Source organism: Lissotriton vulgaris, chromosome 4_1, assembly GCF_964263255.1.
Source record: "Lissotriton vulgaris chromosome 4_1, aLisVul1.2, whole genome shotgun sequence".
NCBI lineage: Eukaryota > Metazoa > Chordata > Amphibia > Caudata > Salamandridae > Lissotriton > Lissotriton vulgaris.
Window position 1 is genome coordinate 1,501,385,062 of NC_141691.1, and position 21,406 is coordinate 1,501,406,467.

Here is a 21,406-nt window from a genome sequence, read left to right on the forward strand (position 1 = left end):
ACTGCGATTTACTTTACTCCTGACTGGAGGGCTTGCTTTCTCGCGCTGTGAAGGCAGTGTGAGGTTTCATTTGGAATATATATGTATAGGGATTAATAGGGGGAGTAGTAACCCCTCTCAGTTTATGGATCCAGTAAGACTAATAACAATGTATAGCTACAAAGAGAAGAAATTCAGAGGTATTATCAACAAACACTGGCCCATAGTCAAAACTAAGCATGGGCGAATTTTGCGGATCTCGCGTTCGCGAATTTTGCGGATTTGCGAACTCGCAATCCGCAAAATCCGCGAATTCCCGCGAATTTGCGGATTTTTTTTTTTTGTGTGTTCGCAATTGTTTCTGCCAGTTCGCGAGGATTTGGTACTAGTTCGCAATTGCGAACTTACTTGTCGGCTCGCAACGGTCGCGACTATGTTGTTTCTACGTCTGGTTCATCATCACAGCCTCCCAGCACCCTCTGTTTCACCACTGGCACCCTCTCTTTGACCCATGCCACCCTCTGTTACATCAATGCCACCCTCTGGTTCATCATCACTGTAGAAGATGGGGGGGAAAAGCAAGCCCACCTGCCCTGCTTGAACTGACATGAATTAATTTGGGGTTAGTTTATTAACAACACCTGCCCTGCCCCAACTGACAATAATGAATTAGGGGCTAATTAATGTGTCACTTAAAGAATTTCAAGTTCCAGCCTGGCACCTGCTTGTCTGCTCCTTTAGCTGTAAATCAGGACCTTTGTGGCATACAATTAAGGTCAGAGCAGGGTCACACAATAGTTGCAAGCAGGCAACCGAATTCTGGAGGGCCCCCTCAGGAAGCACTACAAAGAATCGTTACAAATCATGAGGTTGACCTTTTGCACCTGCTCATTGCTTTTGCTTTTGCTGAAATCGTTTTTCGGTTTTTTTCGCGCTATTCGCGGGGCGCGGCGTCGTGCGAAACCGACCGCGGAAGCCGCCAATTCGTGCGAATGAGCATTTTATTTTTTTGCGGCTTGTTGTTTCGCGAGTTTTTTTGCAGTATTCGCGAGCCGCTTGCAGCGCAACACGCGAATTTACCCCAAGGTCGAGTACGGGCGCGGCCATTTTGTTTGCGTGACGTATTTCCGTTTCCGCCCGCTATGTATAATCTCGCGCAGTAAGCGCATTGCGAGTAGAGGTTCGCACGAGATCGTGCGGGAAATCTAGAGGTTCGCACGAGATCGCGAGGAAAATCTCACGCGAACTTACTTTCGCGCTCGTGAACGGGCGCCGGCCATCTTGTTTTTCATTCATTTCCTGTGTCTGGGCATGGTGTTTAATCCTCTTGGTATCTTTGCCATCCTTTGCTTGTTTTCAGTTGTTTTTTTTACGATTTTGCTTCTTATCTATCCCTCTCTTTTCCTAGCTGTATATTTTTGTCTTTTCTGCTATTTTTCTTTACTTTTAAACTACTTTTGTAAACTCTTTTCTTTTCTTCTTCCCTATCCTATTCTTTCTTAATTTTCTACTTCTTCCTACCTTACCTGCCCAGACCATGGTCAAGCCAGGCGCCGTGAAGCTGCCCAGGCACTTGAGGGCCGCAGCGGCGGCGGGGAGTAGTGCTGGACCCAGTGCCAGGACAGCATGCGGGAGATTGAGGGGGGAGCAGGTGACGCGACGGGAGATATTCAGCCCGGAGGAAGTGGGCACGCTGGTCTACTTCGTCCAGCGCCGCCTGCCCAGGACCATCGCGGGAGGCGGCAGGATCGCGGCCGGCGGCTACAACATGCGGGAGCGCCGGAAGCGGTGGGAGAAGGTGTGCTGGGCCATATCCCACCTCTACGGGGTCCAGCGCACCTACAGCCAGGTCACCCATCGCTGGACGGACCTCCTGGACCGTGAGCGCGACCTGCTGGACCAGCTCGGCTTGGAGATCCCCGGGCTTGGTGAGTAGTAGTAGCCATTTAATCACTCACTACTATGATGTTTTCTCCTGCTCTGTGTTGTTGTATTGCAAATATTTGTTTTTTACATGGAGCAAGCCAATAATGCCGCTGATGACGATTACATTGTAGTTAAATTATATTTCAAAATCTTCTGTGCATTTCAGGTGCACTGCTCTCCTTCTCAGTGGCGTTGCTACTATGCTTATTTGTTTTCTATTTCGTGGTCTCATTGGCCTGAGTAACTATTATGTATGAGTGTACTTTACAGAACTGCGTAATGCTAGACACTAGGGGGCAGATTACATTTACAAGCCCCTTGCGCCACGTTTACGTTGCCTTGCGTGACGCAACAGCGGCGTAAACGTGCCGCATCCCTGCGAGTCATTTACAGCATGACGCATCTAGGGAGATGCGTCACGTTATAAAGCCATGGGCCTGCACCACAATGGGTGCGTTCCTAGTACGCAGGGTGGGCGGTCCGGCGGCTGTGCGCCTCGCAAAATTGCCTGCGTGAAATCTACAAGATTTAACGCAGGCACTTCTGCGACGCTGCTACGTCAATTCAATTCCTTATGTCTGCTCGAAGCAGGCTAAAGGACTGACACAGCATGTTAAGTATTGGGTGGCCCTGAGCATTACTGGAGTTGCATTGCGTTGGCGACGTGACTCCAGCGATGCGCCGCTCTTACGTGACGAGATGCGTCACGCAAGTGCCTACCCTTGCGCCAGGGCGCGCCGCATTGTAAATGAGGCGCATCTGCCGTGTCGCAAGGGTAGTTTTGCGTGACGCATTTGATCTGGCGCATCTCTGGAGATGCGCCAGAACGCGTAAGTAAGTATGCCCCTAAGGGGCAGAATTGCAATTACCGTCGCATCCCTGCAAAGTAGCAGGGATGCGCCATTAATTGTGCGGCCCGCTACCACCACCAAACATGGTGCGCCGTATTCGCAATGCGGCGCACCATGGGCCCAAAACGTCACCGAAGCTTTACTGCTGGAGTTGCGTCACAACGATGGCGCAGCTCCAGCAATGCTCTGGGGTACCCTATCTCCCCAATGCTGGGTCAAGTCGTACGTCTGCTTCAAGCAGGTGCAGGGTTTGTGTGACGCATCATTGTCCTAAAGGTGACTGATTGAAATTTTGTAGATTTCTCTCAGCCACTATTAGGATGTGTTCCAGCGCAGGAATGCCCTCCCTTGCGCCGGAACGCCCCCTGATGGCGCAGGGCTTTATAACGGGATGCATCTCCCAAATGCGTCACGTTGTTATAATATTATACGCCGCACCATGGCGCCCTTTTTTGTTTAGCTGCTGCGTCACAAAAGTCACGCAAGAACGGCGCAAAAGAGCCGCAAGGGGCTTAAATCTGCCCCTTCCTTTGTACCCCTGACAATAAGAAAAATAGTGGCGGTGGATTGATAGTTTGACTATTTAAATGACTGGTAATGTAGCAGGCAACTGTTAGTGTTGTCACTGATCTGACTGAAATCACAATGGAGTTTGTCTGTCACTTTGCGTCTTGCCTGCGGACTGCTGCCTGCCAGTCCTAGGTGAACGTTTCAGTACTTTGTTTAGTGAGTTACGTGACTTTCGAAGTCACAGGTCCGCAAATAAATGAAAACTAACCCTAATCAATATAATTTCGCGGAAATATTTTGTTATTGTTCTTTTGAAATGTTTGATTTGGTTGACATTGACAAGCAACAATCATCCATGTTTTCTGTTCTTTCTTTCATGTTGTACGTCAGCTCCCCCCAGGGGCGAGAGGAGGACACAGGAGCAGCAGGCGGCGGATGCTGTTCAACAGGGCCAGGATCGGGCAGGCGAGGGCTCCTCTGCTGGCCCCAGTAAGTTTTCATTTTAGACTAGTACCTATTTTTCCTAGCGTTCCTCATTTGACTTTTTTCAAAATTGTCTTTGCTCTTCTTGTAGACTGTATCTAAATTCTTATCCTGCCTCTACTATGACTCCCTGTGGTATTACTAGATTATTCTTATTAGTCTGTCTGTGTAGCTAACTAAGATTGCACGGTTGGCGAAACTCCCATGATTCTAGTCAGCAATAGCTCTATCAACTTAGTGCAGTCCTCTGGGATTGTCCATAATGTCTTTTGAAGTGTTCTATCTGGACTCATGCTTGCAAAAATTGCAAAACCTTTCGCTCAGTCACTCTAGTCTGGACCAAAAAACACAGATTGTATTTAAGTTTAAAAGCTTTATTAAAAGTAAACACATTTATTAAAATGAAGTCATAATAAAACTAAACGTTTAACTGATAATGGAAAAGTGGTTAGTGCTGACGATTAATTGAAGACATTTCTTGTGGTCGAGCCGAGCTCTCACCTCGTTTCAACTTGCTCTTGTTGTTAGAAGTCCATCTTCTGTCTGTGTGGAGAAAAATGGTGCGTGTTAAAAAAACAGCCTTCATCAGTTGTGCCAAAAAGTGCAGCAAGACAACCTTCCCTGGAAAAAGGGACATTTTTTTTAACTTTAACGTAGACAGTCACAAATTACATTGTTTTCACATGTCTTCATTCCCAGACCAAAGACTAGTGAGTGCTTTATTCTAACATTCTTAAATGTACTTTGTAGGTGGAACATCTGGTGGCGGGGCCAGTGTGGAGGTGGTGGTGCTCGACACGGAGGCGGAGGGCGATTCTTCAGGGGAGGAGGCGGCGGCTGTGAGAGTTGAGACGGTGGTGGTGGCGGCCAGAGGTAAGCTCTTATATATTCCTTACTTATTGAGATTGAAGACTAGCTGGGAAGGCAAGAATATGAGATGCATGGCTGGGTGAATGATGAAGCAATGATGGGTGGAAGGACAACAGCCTGGGTGGGTGACACAGAAACTGTATGTGTCCATATACCTGGATCATGCTACTATCTGACTCTTAGATAGCATATGTGTATCTAGAGCAGGGGTACTCATAGTACGGCCCGCGGGCCGGTGGTGGCCCGGCAAGCCTTCCTTGGCGGTGCGCAGACCTTGCAGACAATCACTGCTCCCCCGGCCCCCACAGAGCAGAGGCTTTTTTGTATTTCACCTGTTAGCGCCCCTGCATCTCCACTCTGACAATCACTGCTCCCCCGGCCCCCACAGAGCAGAGTGGAGATGCAAGGCCACAAAGAGGTGAAATAGAACAAAGCCTCTGCTCTGTGGGGCCGGGCAAGCAGTGATTGTCAGGGTGGAGAAGCAGGGGCGCTACAACAAACAAAGCCTCAATAATATGTTAATGGTCTTTTAAAGACCTGTTAAGTACTTTGGTGTTGTTGTCTGTGTGTGCGCGTTGAGGAAGCGGTCTCAACCCGGGCTGAAGGCTGACACAGATAGACACACACACAGTGACATGACAGAGGGGGAGGGAAAGGGAGGGCAGGAGGGAGAGAGAGATGGAGAGGGAGGGCAGGAGGGAGAGCAGGAGGGAGAGAGATGTATGTAAATGCTGGGTCTGGTGGCTCAGTGGATGAGGGCATCTGCTGCAGGGACCTGTGTGCAACCTCATGGTCACAAGTTATCGTTTTGCTTTAGCCCCGCCCCCTCTGACTCCGCCCCCACCAGTGCGGCCCTCGGCCCCAAACTACACTGTAAATGTAGCCCCTGAGAGAAAGTTTGTGAGTACCCATGATCTAGAGAGAGTAGACGGTCAGTGGATGAACTAAGTGTAACTTTGAAGAGCATGTAACACTGCACCCGCACGTCCGTTCCAGTGTAGGAAAGGCAAGGAAAAGAACTTTTAATTTTGTCCAAATACTACCATCAATAGTAGCAGTAGTTTGTATTGCAAGCACTGCATAGATCCGGTTATTACGGTGGCCACTCCCTACCTCTCTTAATAAGTTTAGTAGTACTCAGTCATTCATGTGTGGATGTATCACTGGTCACTCAATAAAAAGCAAAGCACCTAAATTCATCCCATATATAAGCAAAAACATCCCATGTGAAGTGATAGATAATCAGATTATTTATCTTCTTCAATTTTCCATTTCTAGTACTCATTTCCACTGTAGGGTGAAAGTTAAATTAATTAAGCAGTAGCCCTTGAGTTGTAACAGAGTATTCTCAGTGCCACCCGTAATAGAAAAGTAAGAGCTTCACCACCTGCATGTACTGGACGGGTACAGTAACGCAACGCAAGTCTAGGTCACTCCTCATGGCGTGCGTCTCTTTTTCTCGGGTGCAAGTTTACTGCGCTGCCATTATGCCGGCTTGCAGAAGATAACGTACCAATTTTCCAAAACAAGAGACAAGAAGAAGAATAAGACTGGTGTACTTTCATAGTCGACTCCAATGGAAGTCCATAGTGCTCGTAGAATTTGTTCCTTAAACTCCCACTAATGTTAGAGCAAGGATGAAGAAGTGTGAGGTTAGATAGATACTGGCCTCAATAGTTATGTAATGCGTTTGCAAGTTGCTAGTTGTAGTGCAACACAAATTTCTGCTGAATGATTGAGTTAATCTTAAAGAGCATTGGTTACAGACTATGTCTTTCTTTCTTCATATAGGTTCTCCTTCCAAACGAACAAGGAGGAAGGAGCTGGCTAGAGCGGCCCGGCAACGGCGGATCGATGCCACTGTGGCCGAATATCGGCGGCTGGTGGCCCTGGAGGACGAAGAAAGTGTGCAGTCGACCACAACAACTACGTCGTCTGCATCGGCCTCCGTTCCCCCACGGGCTGCCAGTGCCACCCAGCACAGTGGTCCACCCAGACTGAGCCGGGCTGCCAAAGCCAAACGCCACCGCCGAGTAGCAAGGACAACAGCTACAGCTTCCTCTCACAGCCGTTGCACCTACAAGGCATTGAAGGCACGCCTGCGCCGCAGTACCCTGATGGTGTCCCGCCTCCAGCAGGAGCTCCACCACTTTTCCAACCAGTTGGAGGGGCTCCGCGTAGAGCACGCCTTGCTCCGCCAGGAGCATGATGCCCTGGCCCAAAAAGTTGCCAGCATCCACCCATAGTGTCCCTTGCCCCTTTTTTAGAGACTTTTGGGGGGTGGGAATTGGGAGTTGGGTTTTTGGGGACTTTTGAAGGACAATCGTTGGGGTTAGGGAGGGTCTTGCGGGAGATTATTTTGTTAGGGATATAAATATACTTTTTCAAACTTTATCTGAGCATACCCGTTTCTTACTGCTTGCCTGGCGGGTGGGGGTTTAACAGTGACTTTGTTTTCCTGAAAGTTTAGTTCCATTTTCTTCCTTTAAGTGTAAATGCCCAAATGTTTTCAACACTAAGTGCCTCTCACAGACTAAGTGAAGTGAATCCAAGAGTCCTAGGACTTTAGTAGTACTACCTTCAGTCTCTCGTCTCTCGTACTAATACTCCATTATACCCCCAAACCACCAAACGCTTATCTTACCTGTAATTTGTGTTTGAAAGTAGGGCTAGACCCAGGGCTGGCTCCACGGGAAACAGCGAATAAGGTTGGCAATCTTGGTCGGATAACATTTCCTCATAGCGGTGGTACTAGTGGTGTGACACAGTGGCAGTTGCATGCCTATGAAAAAAAAGAAAATGAAATCTGGTTTGTCCTCCTGAGCAATTCAACGGTACAACTGAGAATATAGCAGGTGACAGAAGTACAGTAGAACAGTGCCACATTGTAGCCTAACAAATGGTAATGTATAACTACTAATTCGGTTGAAGTTCTTTCACATTAGCAATGGTTCTTTGTCAAGCAGAGTAAGAATATATCCTCGGATTTCTTCACCAGCCTGTTGCTATCACCTTATCCTCCCCAGCAAGTGTGTGGATTTATTGCTGTAATTTAGTCACACATCAATCAAAACCACACAGCCCGGGGGAAGAGGGTTAGGGTTTGAAAAATGGATGGGTACGGGGGTTTTTGGGAAAGGTTTTGGGAGACAAGAAAAAGTAGCACAGCATGGACGAACAATTGTGAACATAAACAAATCTTTGGGTACAAACCTATCCATCAATCTTTGAAAGTGCATACACTACTGCATGCATGTCAGTTAAAAGTAAGTAGTACTTTCGACAACTGTGGAAGAAAGAATGCGACAGTACAGGGCGTGGGTGGAAATATTGATAACTATATTCAACATAAGGTCTCTGTAGCCAGATACCTGAGAGCCTTGCTGGTCACTATAAATCCATTCACAACAACACTCAATGGGGTTGGTCTGGAAGGTATAGTAGATAGAAAAGGAGAAATTGCTTTTTTTCTAGGTGTCCCCTCACTCACCAGGGTTGCCCCTTGGTGACATGCTTCATCATTGGGGCCATCCCAGTCCTCTATGGGCTGGGGCGTGCTGCGACTTGCGAATTACGTAGGAGCACTTACAAATGACTATGTGTGGTGCAGATGTGATAGTGGAGTGGACTAAGTGATGTGTTAAGGGATCAATTTAGAAGCAGAGAGAGATCCAAGAAATGCAGTCACAGTCAGAGAAAAAGGCAAGGGATACTGTATCTATGTGGTTGTAGTGGTCCTGTTGGAAGTGGTAAGTAAGTTGCCTGCAGAAAAAAAATCCTCCTTTTAGCGGCACTCCTCCATTGCAGCCGACGCTTCGTCCATCGATGTTGGTCACCAGAAGACACCCTGTAAAAAAAAGCACAGCATAGACAAACAATGGAACATAAACAATTCTTTGGGTACAAACCTATCCATCAATCTTTGAAAGTGCATGCACTACTGCATGCATGTCAGTGAAAAGTAAGTAGTACATTCGACAACTGTGGAAGAAAGAATGCGACAGTACAGGGCCTGTGTGGAATTATTGATAACGATATTCAACATAAGGTCTCTGTACTTAGCCAGATACCCGAGAGCCTTGCTGGTCACTATAAATCCATTCACAACAACACTCAGTGGGGTTGGTCTGGAAGGTATAGTAGATAGAAAAGGAGAAATTGCTTGTTTTCTAGGTGTCCCCTCACTCATCAGGGTTGCCCCTTGGTGACATGCTTCATCATTGGGGCCATCCCAGTCATCTATGGCCTGGGGCGTGCTGCGACTTGCGAATTACGTAGGAGCACTTACAAATGACTATGTGTGGTGCAGATGTGATAGTGGAGTGGACTAAGTGATGTGTTAAGGGATCAATTTAGAAGCAGAGAGAGATCCAAGAAATGCAGTCACAGTCAGAGAAAAAGGCAAGGGATACTGTATCTATGTGGTTGTAGTGGTCCTGTTGGAAGTGGTAAGTAAGTTGCCTGCAGAAAAAAAATCCTCCTTTTAGCGGCACTCCTCCATTGCAGCCGACGCTTCGTCCATCGATGTTGGTCACCAGAAGACACCCTGTAAAAAAAAGCACAGCATAGACAAACAATGGAACATAAACAATTCTTTGGGTACAAACCTATCCATCAATCTTTGAAAGTGCATGCACTACTGCATGCATGTCAGTGAAAAGTAAGTAGTACATTCGACAACTGTGGAAGAAAGAATGCGACAGTACAGGGCCTGTGTGGAATTATTGATAACGATATTCAACATAAGGTCTCTGTACTTAGCCAGATACCCGAGAGCCTTGTTGGTCACTATAAATCCATTCACAACAACACTCAGTGGGGTTGGTCTGGAAGGTATAGTAGATAGAAAAGGAGAAATTGCTTGTTTTCTAGGTGTCCCCTCACTCACCAGGGTTGCCCCTTGGTGACATGCTTCATCATTGGGGCCATCCCAGTCCTCTAAGGCCTGGGGCGTGCTGCGACTTGCGAATTACGTAGGAGCACTTACAAATGACTATGTGTGGTGCAGATGTGATAGTGGAGTGGACTAAGTGATGTGTTAAGGGATCAATTTAGAAGCAGAGAGAGATCCAAGAAATGCAATCACAGTCAGAGAAAAAGGCAAGGGATACTGTATCTATGTGGTTGTAGTTGTCCTGTTGGAAGTGGTAAGTAAGTTGCCTGCAGAAAAAAAATCCTCTTATTAGCGGCACTCCTCCATTGCAGCCGACGCTTCGTCCATCGATGTTGGTCACCAGAAGACACCCTGTCCACTGCCTGCCTGATGCTGAATTGTGGCTCGCTACTGTGAAGCCTGACTCCATCCTTTTTTCCCCATTACAGAGACTGAAACCCGGCCTGTAATTATTCAAAGAAAAACAGGAAGTGATATAATATTACAACACCACTGATAAATAAATATAAGGTATGTAGGCTGTGGAGTGCAAAAAGTCACAATTTGATTTTCCTAGTAGACAGTACAATATTTTTGAAAGTGCGTACTCTGAGTCACCTTTTGAAGGATAAATAAGTATGGGCAAATTAATGTAGCGGATCTTGCCCCTCAAGCTAGGTGTACTGTAAACTGTGTTTTAGAACAAAATTAGATCTTCCTAGCAGTGCTCCCACCCAGACCCTTACTAAAGCCAGTCGCAAAAATGTAGAAGACCCCCAATCAAATCTCAAAAAACGAGGCCTAGCAGAAAACTGGTGACAAAACTTACTTTGAAAGTAAAAATAGGCCGAAGTACCCCCTTCCTAATTACCCATTACCCACCGTGGATTGCATTGAAACCACTTGCAAGCAACCAAGCAAAAGTAGCCATAGCCAGCATCGCTCCAAGACTCGAAATCCCCCCCACTCAAACACATGCAATAGAAATACTGCTAACCCTAACGAACCCTAAGTTAAGAATAGTGGCAAAGGCTTTCTTTAACTATGCCAAATCCCCCCTTTCCCACCTTGGATTTTCTTCAAATGACTTGCAACCAAAATCACACATTCTCACGAGTGCTCTAAGACCCCAGAACTCAGTTGGAATAATCTAGAACACCCCGAAACACATGCAATCCTGCTGCTAGGGCTAACCCTAACGAACCCTAAGTTACAAAAAGTGCCAAAAGGCTTTTCCGTGAGGATTTTGTCCCAACCACTTCTACCCGGTATTAGACCTTCCCAGGAATGCCCCAAGACCCGCCAACCCACCCGCCAAGAAGCATAACACCCCCAAACAGGCCAAAAGCAAAATCTCATACTTGCAATATTTCTGGGCCTTCGGTCCAAACGCGCTGCGTAGCTAGGCCATAAGTCGGGGTTGGCACAACGGATTTCCTGAAAAGCAAATGCAATCAAGATTAGAGTGTCCCAGCAATGCTCCCAGACCACGAAACTCACCCACAAACAGACGTAACCCCCCCTAAGAGCACCTCAAAGGCAAGCAAGTCATCAAAAACACAAAAAAAATTCCGCCTGGGATTTGGTCCAAAACACTTTTATCCGGTATTAGAGCTTCCCAGCAATGGCCCCAGAGCCGTCAACCCAGGAGAAAACGAGTAGAAGACCCCCAAACAGCCAAAGAGCAAAAGTACAAAAATGGGGACTTAGTCAATTTTTCACAAATTTCCCAAATCACTCCGCGCGCGCTCTGCAGCTAGGCCCTAACTCCCCTCTGCCACCATGGATTTGCTTCAAACCTCTTGCAAAGTAAAGTATATATAGCCAGCAGTGCTCCCAGACCACGAAACACACCCACAAACACCAGGAAGCCCCCCAAACAGGCCCCGAAAACGCTACATAGAGCAAAATGTCAGAAATAGCTAAAAAGAATCGGCCTGGATTTTGTCCCAACCACTTCTACCCGGTATTAGACCTTCCCAGGAATGCCCCAAGACCCGCCAACCCACCCGCCAAGAAGCATAACACCCCCAAACAGGCCAAAAGCAAAATCTCATACTTGCAATATTTCTGGGCCTTCGGTCCAAACGCACTGCGTAGCTAGGCCATAAGTCGGGGTTGCCACGACGGATTTCCTGAAAAGCAAATGCAATCAAGATTAGAGTGTCCCAGCAGTGCTCCCAGACCACGAAACTCACCCACAAACACCAGGAAGCCCCCCAAACAGGCCCCCGAAAACGCTACATAGAGCAAAATGTCAGAAATAGCCAAAAAAAAATCGGCCTGGATTTTGTCCCAACCACTTCTACCCGGTATTAGACCTTCCCAGGAATGCCCCAAGACCCGCCAACCCACCCGCCAGGAAGCATAACACCCCCAAACAGGCCAAAAGCAAAATCTCATACTTGCAATATTTCTGGGCCTTCGGTCCAAACGCACTGCGTAGCTAGGCCATAAGTCGGGGTTGCCACGACGGATTTCCTGAAAAGCAAATGCAATCAAGATTAGAGTGTCCCAGCAGTGCTCCCAGACCACGAAACTCACCCACAAACACCAGGAAGCCCCCCAAACAGGCCCCCGAAAACGCTACATAGAGCAAAATGTCAGAAATAGCCAAAAAAAAATCGGCCTGGATTTTGTCCCAACCACTTCTACCCGGTATTAGACCTTCCCAGGAATGCCCCAAGACCCGCCAACCCACCCGCCAGGAAGCATAACACCCCCAAACAGGCCAAAAGCAAAATCTCATACTTGCAATATTTCTGGGCCTTCGGTCCAAACGCACTGCGTAGCTAGGCCATAAGTCGGGGTTGCCACGACGGATTTCCTGAAAAGCAAATGCAATCAATATTAGAGTGTCCCAGCAGTGCTCCCAGACCACGAAACTCACCCACAAACACCAGGAAGCCCCCCAAACAGGCCCCCGAAAACGCTACATAGAGCAAAATGTCAGAAATAGCCAAAAAAAAATCAGCCTGGATTTTGTCCCAACCACTTCTACCCGGTATTAGACCTTCCCAGGAATGCCCCAAGACCCGCCAACCCACCCGCCAGGAAGCATAACACCCCCAAACAGGCCAAAAGCAAAATCTCATACTTGCAATATTTCTGGGCCTTCGGTCCAAACGCGCTGCGTAGCTAGGCCATAAGTCGGGGTTGGCACAACGGATTTCCTGAAAAGCAAATGCAATCAAGATTAGAGTGTCCCAGCAATGCTCCCAGACCACGAAACGTACCCACAAACAGACGGAACCCCCCCTAAGAGCACCTCAAAGGCAAGCAAGTCATCAAAAACACAAAAAATGTTCCGCCTCGGATTTGGTCCAAACCACTTTTAGTGCTTCCCAGAAATGGCCCCAGAGACCCGTCAACTCACCTGCAAAGAGGTAGAACAACACCCCCACAAGTGCTGAGTCTTTCTTAATTGGGCGTTAACCAGCCCTCTGCTTTGATGGAAATAGGAGTCTGGAGGAGGAGGATAGAGGAGCATGTTCTTCGGAACTTCTGAACCTGAGGAATGCAGACTGCGGCACCTTCAAATCAATTCGCAAACAAGTGAAGACAGTTCTGCTGATGGGCTTGTTTTTGTGATTATCTGATTAAAGTTTGAATTATATTAACTGTGCACAACAAAGAAAGACAGACACACAGGAATTAAAGTGAATAAGGATGAAAAAGAAAGTTATTGATTCGTTGTCTCATTTTCAGGGCTCGGTATCACGGTCCAGGAATAAGAATAAGGCTTCGTCATCATACTCTGCGAATTCAGGCAGGGTGAGCTCAGTGTCACCTGACAGAGTAGAAATTCCCTCATCTATGTTGCTGGCCACCTCCTCTTCATCCGGCACGCTCTCTCGTACTCTGAAATCTGGTGGTATGAGGTGCTGATTCATCTTGATCATTGTTAACCTCTCCACATTTTTGGGCGAGAGGCGGCTCCGTTTGGGAGTTACAATCCCACCAGCCGCACTGAAAACCCGTTCAGAAGACACGCTTGCGAGTGGGCAAGACAAGTAGTTTAAAGCCAGGTTGGTGAGCTGTGGCCACAATTCTTTTTTCCCATGCCAATACGCCAATGGGTCAGAATTAACATAGACCTCTGTTGAGTCATTCAGATAGTCCTTCACCATCGACTCAAGGTCCTCATCCAAGGTTCCTCCACTTTGCTTAGCTCTTGCTGTGCCTCTGACCTTTTGAGAACCAAACCCACGCAGAGCTAGCCAATCCTCTTCAGCCTCCAATGTTTCTGTTGTCTTTCGTGCAGATGATCCGGTTGCCGGTGTCTTTAACGGCTGAGAGGTCACTTGTGCCACAGCCACAGGTGCAGAAGTGGATTGTTTTGACTGGGGATGGCCTGCTGATGTACTGCCATTTCCTTCAATTTCCAGCCGTTCTGTTTCAAACTTCTTGGCTGACAAGGCTAGCCAACGTTTGTACTTTGGAACATGTTCATCATCAAAAGGAAAGAATGCTTGGCCTGCCAGCGCCTTTTTGTAGCGTGGATCCAGAATAGTAGCACAAATGTAATGCTGTTCTGAGTGGATCTTTTTAAGACGTTCATCACCTTGTAGGAGCTCTAATAATTGCTCAGCCAGAAGCAAAGAGTCTTGGTTTTTATCTTTTCCAAACACAGAACACACCTCCTTCAGTTGGTCCTCCAGCATGTACAACAATGGGATAGCTTTTCCCAAATTAGAGTCCTCCTTGCTGACTGCACGCGTGAAGAACTCAAAAGGACGAAGCATGCGTGTCAGGCTTTCAACTATGTTCCATTGCGGCCCACCCATCCTCAGCTCCTCTGTACCCTCTTTAAGGAAATATTGATCGAGTTCCGTATACTGCTCATACAGACGCTCAAGCATGTAGAAGGTTGAGTTCCAACGTGTTACCACCTCCTGGATGAGTGCTTTCACTGGCATTTGATGTTGATATAGCAGGCTCCTCAGCTGCTTCCGGGCCTTAAAAGAATGGCTGAAATGCTTGCACATTTTTCGGCAGGTGTCCAATACACTGTACGCTGCACTGCCTTTATTACCCAAGAATTTTTGGACAACCAGGTTTATACAGTGCGCCAAACACGGCACTCTGAAATAGTAACCGTCCCTCATGGCCTTAACTATATTGGCGCCATTGTCCGTGGAAACATAACCAACCTTGCGTTTTAGTGGGGACAGCCAGTTAAGGACCTTTGTGTTAAAGACATCCAAAATGTTTTCTGCTGTGTGACATTTCTCCAAACCAAACATGGCTAGTGTTGCATGTTTCCGAGCACCTTTAAAAACAATGTTCGTGTCAACACCTGCGTTTAGCTTTGATTTAGCCCCTGAAAAAGAGACCCAGTGTGCAGTGATGCACATGTAATCAGCGCCTGCGCCACTGGTCCACATGTCTGTTGTCAGATGTATAGTGTGAACAGCACTCTTCTGCAAAGCTGCCCCAATCACCTTCAGAACATCTTCATGTAGTGCTGGAACTGCAACTCGGGCAAAATAGAACCGACTAGGAACCTTCCATTTAGGGCAGAGCGCTGTCACTAATTCTAGAAAACCAACCCCTTCTACAAAAGAAAAAGGGAGAAGGTCCAGAGCTAGCATTTTAGCCAGCTTAGTGTTATACAGACGGGTCATTGGGTGGTTGCGTTCATATTGCGCTTCTGTAAACAACATCTTTTTAATGTTGCCCTGGACCAAGGATTTACGGGATGATGATGATCTCTTCGACCCAGTTACGCTCGCTGATGAACTTTTCCGCATTGATGTCTCACTCTCTCCCACACTCTTAGTGTGGCTCCCATGGGGTGTGCTGCTGACAGGGGAACTGGGTGTAAGTGAAGTGTTTGAATCGTCTTCTACCTCCTCGTCATCACCAGATGAAAAATCAACGTTTTCATTACGTGCAATTGCGGCTTTCTTGACCGCCTCTAGGTGCGGAAACCATTGGACAGGGTGCGCTCTCTCAAGATGACCTCTCTGGCCTCCGGTACCATAGTTAGAACCAAGCTTACCACGACTAAATCGAAGCTTACAAAGGCTACAAATGGCTACGTTTTCCTTTTTTGGGCAAACACTAAAGAAGTCCCAAACTGGAGACTTGAAATGTCTTCGGGGGCCGGAGGAGGCGGCGATACTGGTGGTGGTGGTCCTGCTGCTAATGCCAGATGAAGTGGAGGATGTGGATTGCCGAACTTCAGTACGTTTTGCACTTTCACCACCATGAATTGAGGTCGAGGACGAGGTGGGTACCTTCTTGCGAGGAAGCAATATGGAAGCGGTAGGTTTTGGTGTACTACTTAACTCCAAATCTAATGATTCCATTTCCATTGCCTCCTCGCCGACATCATCATCACGCTCAGCAGCTTCTCGGGATAGGGTCAAAATGTCTCTTTGCTGCATGCCCGGTGGGGCTGCAGTGACCTTTGTGATGACTGGCTCGTTGTCATCGTGAGAGGCTTCATCACCAGCAGTATCTGTCACTTCTTGTTGAGCCTCATCACACTCCATAGGTTTGAGTTTTTGGACGACCTTCCTTTTACGCTTAGGTACCGGTGTCAGATCATGGTGTGCCTCACTGTCAGACCGCAGTTGTGGTTCCCAAGACAGATCACTTGCATCAGAACGAGGTGGGCTTGAAGAAGATGTAGACACCCCCCTTGATCTTTTCCTTGCTAGGGATGTGGAAGACAATGAATGATCATCAGGAGGAGTGGCTTCCAATGATACCTCGGCTTCATTGTCGATTTCCTGATGTGCCCCTACTTCGGGAGGAACAACTATTGTGGGCACTTGTGAACCTCCATGCACCTTTGCTTGCGCATCTCCTTTTGCTGCCTCTCCTTCCACATGTACTTGGGCGTGTACTTGCACATGGTGTTGTTGTTGCGGCTGTGGTTGTTCAACACTTGTCAGATGAGTTACAACAACCTGTGTTGATTCAGGGACATTGCTGCTACTTTCTTGCGATGAGCCAACATCACTGGTCGATGGTGATTGGAGAAGTACACTGACTGCCTCTGAAGCACTCAAGGGCTTTGACTTAAGTTGGCGTGGTGGTGGAGGCACTGAACCCAATGGAGCAGGGGTGCTGCTCCCAGCTTGGTCCCCAGCAGATCCTGCTGCTGCAGGCGTACTTTTTTTTTTGCTCCCAAAAAACGTGGCGGGTGGCACACCAGCCTCCTTGGTAACTTGCTTCTTCTGCTCCTTACTAGCAACTTTCTTGCTAGAGGAGCTACGGAGAACTTTCTTTGGGGGCGGGGCCATCTTCTTCAGAGCAGGTCAGACAGCAGGCCGCAGTTGCACGAATTGTAGAGTTGTCTGAGGCCAGACGTGACGTCGCGTGACGTTATGCTGCACACACACACCGCTGCAGGACTTCTTCCTGGCACTGGTGGTTCTCTTGAGTCTTGTGCACCTAAAAAAAATGGAAGACAGAGGAACATCAGTTCAGTTACAGAGCACAAAAAAAATCGAAAAACACTGCAAAATCAGCACAATCCCAATCCATCCATGCCCTCCATAATATTTAAATTCAAGACAACCCACAGAAAGACTAAGTAAGTAAGTAATGTTTATTGATTGATTATTTAAAATCTTTACCAAAAGAGAATGCACAATATAACATTTCATTTATAGAATACAGTAAAAGGGCGATAATTTTAAAAATAAGCGATAATTTCATAATGTTAAAAATTCAGAAATATAAACAGTATAATAATTAATATTTTAAACATTCCAGTTTTCTCCATGCACTTGTTAGGAATTTTGAGAGAGCAGAGTTAATATGTATATCTTCCAAGCAAAGACACTGGATTAGTGCTTGTCTACATGTCCTTATTGATCTTTTGTTAAAGTGCCTTTTTAATAGTGTTAATCTTTCATTTTTTTGTTCTGGGCAGAGGCATAATAGATGTATGATATTTTCTTCTCCTGTATTACACAGCCGACATGATATATTGTTTTCAAGCTTTTTCCATGGCAGTGCATGAGATTCTCCAGGCAGGATTCCGAACCGGGCTTTCATGAATATATTTTTATATTTCCAGGTCCAAGCTGTATTCAAATATTGTTGCGGAATCTTTTTTTTATAGCTATTTATTATAGACCAAGCATGTTTCCTTTTGACCAGGGACTCTTTGTCACTTATTATAGATAGAATATCAATTGTCTTATTTACAATTTTTTTAAAAGATTCCTGAGGAATAGTGGTCATCCAAATTTCCTTCAGCCCAAATTCATCCAAAGCCTTCTCAAGATACTTCCAAACAGATAGTTTATTATTGCCCTCTACTTCTTTCCATAAAAGCTCTGAGATTAAATTGTCCTTGTCATTTTTTACCCTATACCATACTTTAATTGAATTACCCATCCGAGCATGTAGTTGGTTATTCAAGCCAAATTCTAGTCTAATTTGGGACTGTGAGGCATTTTTTGGTAAACAGAAAAGAGATCGAAATGTTTTCGAGATTTCTTTGTTTAATGTTATTGCGTCCTTTCCGTTCAATGCTTCACTGCCGTAGGTTAGGGAAGGTAACAATTTTGCAGATATGACCTTGAGTAGCGGCTGGTAGGTTAAGTTACTGGTGGATTTTTTTATCATACCAAATGCACCTGTTAGGGAGTTCGCCTTCCGGGTAATGTCCACAGAAAGACTAGGCCCATGCAAGACTCACTACCCCTGGGCATAAATAAAGGTTGAAAAGTAGGCAAAATGGTTGGAGGCCTAACAACAAAGCCTGCATTCAAAATGGCCACTTGCCTCCTAGCACATGGCCAGGGCTAGCCTGTACCAGCACTCAAAATGGCCCCCACCCACATGGCCTGTCCCCATGAACACCCCCAAAAATCGAAAAACACTGCAAAATCAGCACAATCCCATTCCATCCATGCCCTCCATGATGTTTAAATTCAAGACACCCCACAGAAAGACTAGGCCCATGCACCACTCACTACCCCTGGTCAAGGCCCCAACAACAGGTCAAAAATCGAAAAACACAGAAAAATCAGCACAATCCCATTCAATCCATGCCCTCCATGATGTTTAAGTTCAAGACAGCCCACAGAAAGACTAGGCCCATGCTAGACTCAAATACCCCTGGTGAAAAGGCCACAAGTACAGGCCCAAAAAACGAAAATCACTGAAAAATCTGCACAATCCCATTCCATCCATGGCCTCCATGATGTTTAAATTCAAGACAACCCACAGAAAGACTAGGCCCATGCAAGACTCACTACCCCTGGGCATAAATAAAGGTTGAAAAGTAGGCAAAATGGTTGGAGGCCTAACAACAAAGCCTGCATTCAAAATGGCCACTTGCCTGCCAGTGCCAGCACATGGCCAGTGCCTGTAGCTGCACTCAAAATGGCCACCAGCCACATGGCATGTCCCTCCCCATGAACACCCCCAAAAATCGAAAAACACTGAAAAATCTGCACAATCCCATTCCATCCATGCCCTCCATGATGTTTAAATTCAAGACAACCCACAGAAAGACTAGGCCCATGCAAGACTCACTACCCCTGGGCATAAATAAAGGTTGAAAAGTAGGCAAAATGGTTGGAGGCCTAACAACAAAGCCTGCATTAAAAATGGCCACTTGCCTCCTAGCACATGGCCAGGGCCTGCCTGTACCAGCACTCAAAATGGCCCCCACCCACATGGCCTGTCCCCATGAACACCCCCAAAAATCGAAAAACACTGCAAAATCAGCACAATCCCATTCCATCCATGGCCTCCATGATGTTTGAATTCAAGACAACCCACAGAAAGACTAGGCCCATGCAAGACTCACTACCCCTGGGCATAAATAAAGGTTGAAAAGTAGGCAAAATGGTTCGAGGCCTAACAACAAAGCCTGCATTCAAAATGGCCACTTGCCTGCCAGTGCCAGCACATGGCCAGTGCCTGTAGCTGCACTCAAAATGGCCACCAGCCACATGGCATGTCCCTCCCCATGAACACCCCCAAAAATCGAAAAACACTGAAAAATCTGCACAATCCCATTCCATCCATGCCCTCCATGATGTTTAAATTCAAGACAACCCACAGAAAGACTAGGCCCATGCAAGACTCACTACCCCTGGGCATAAATAAAGGTTGAAAAGTAGGCAAAATGGTTGGAGGCCTAACAACAAAGCCTGCATTCAAAATGGCCACTTGCCTCCTAGCACATGGCCAGGGCCTGCCTGTACCAGCACTCAAAATGGCCCCCACCCACATGGCCTGTCCCCATGAACACCCCCAAAAATCGAAAAACACTGCAAAATCAGCACAATCCCATTCCATCCATGCCCTCCATGATGTTTAAATTCAAGACACCCCACAGAAAGACTAGGCCCATGCACCACTCACTACCCCTGGTCAAGGCCCCAACAACAGGTCAAATATCGAAAAACACAGAAAAATCAGCACAATCCCATTCCATCCATGCCCTCCATGATGTTTAAGTTCAAGACAGCCCACAGAAAGACTAGGCCCATGCTAGACTCAAATCCCCCTGGTGAAAAGGCCACAAGTACAGGCCCAAAAAACGAAAATCACTGAAAAATCTGCACAATCCCATTCCATCCATGGCCTCCATGATGTTTAAATTCAAGACAACCCACAGAAAGACTAGGCCCATGCAAGACTCACTACCCCTGGGCATAAATAAAGGTTGAAAAGTAGGCAAAATGGTTGGAGGCCTAACAACAAAGCCTGCATTCAAAATGGCCACTTGCCTGCCAGCACATGGCCAGTGCCTGTAGCTGCACTCAAAATGGCCACCAGCCACATGGCATGTCCCTCCCCATGAACACCCCCAAAAATCGAAAAACACTGCAAAATCAGCACAATCCCATTCCATCCATGGCCTCCATGATGTTTAAATTCAAGACAACCCACAGAAAGACTAGGCCCATACAAGACTCACTACCCCTGGGCATAAATAAAGGTTGAAAAGTAGGCAAAATGGTTGGAGGCCTAACAACAAAGCCTGCATTCAAAATGGCCACTTGCCTGCCAGCACATGGCCAGTGCCTGTAGCTGCACTCAAAATGGCCACCAGCCACATGGCATGTCCCTCCCCATGAACACCCCCAAAAATCGAAAAACACTGCAAAATCAGCACAATCCCATTCCATCCATGCCCTCCATGATGTTAAAGTTCAACACAGCCCACAGAAAGACTAGGCCCATGCACCACTCACTACCCCTGGTCAAGGCCCCAACAACAGGTCAAAAATCGAAAAACACAGAAAAATCAGCACAATCCCATTCCATCCATGCCCTCCATGATGTTTAAATTCAAGACACCCCACAGAAAGACTAGGCCCATGCAACACTCACTACCCCTGGTGAAAAGGCCACAAGTACAGCCCAAAAAAACGAAAATCACTGAAAAATAAGCACAATCCCAAGCCATCCAGCCCCTCCATGATGTTTAAATTCAAGACACCCGACAGAAAGACTCAGTCCACCCTCCACTGAGTACGCCTGGGCAAAAGGCCCCAAAACAGCCCAAAAATCGAAAATTCCAAAATTTTCATTGCAGCAACTGTAATGCCCCAAACAAACTTACTTGTAAAATTTCTAATCCAACAGTGATCCAAAGAAAGTCAAAAAGGCCTCAAATCCAAATATCCAGCAGCATCCACAAAAAGTAATCCTTCCAGCTCCAGACCCAAATGAAAAGTGACCAGGAGATGGACAAAGCACTGGGAGGAGCCTGCTGAACAGGAACAGGAAGTTGAAGACTGTGGGGCACTTCCTTCCTCCCACCCCCCTGCCCCCCTCCCCAAAATGGACTCCTCGCTAAAAAAGTGCAGGCAAATGTCAAACTAAGGAGTTATTCAGATAAAAATCATCATTTCTAGAAGGTTTATGCTGCTTGCTGGTGGATTTCTTGTGCAGAATTGCAAATTTATATTTTCGCTCGCCGCAT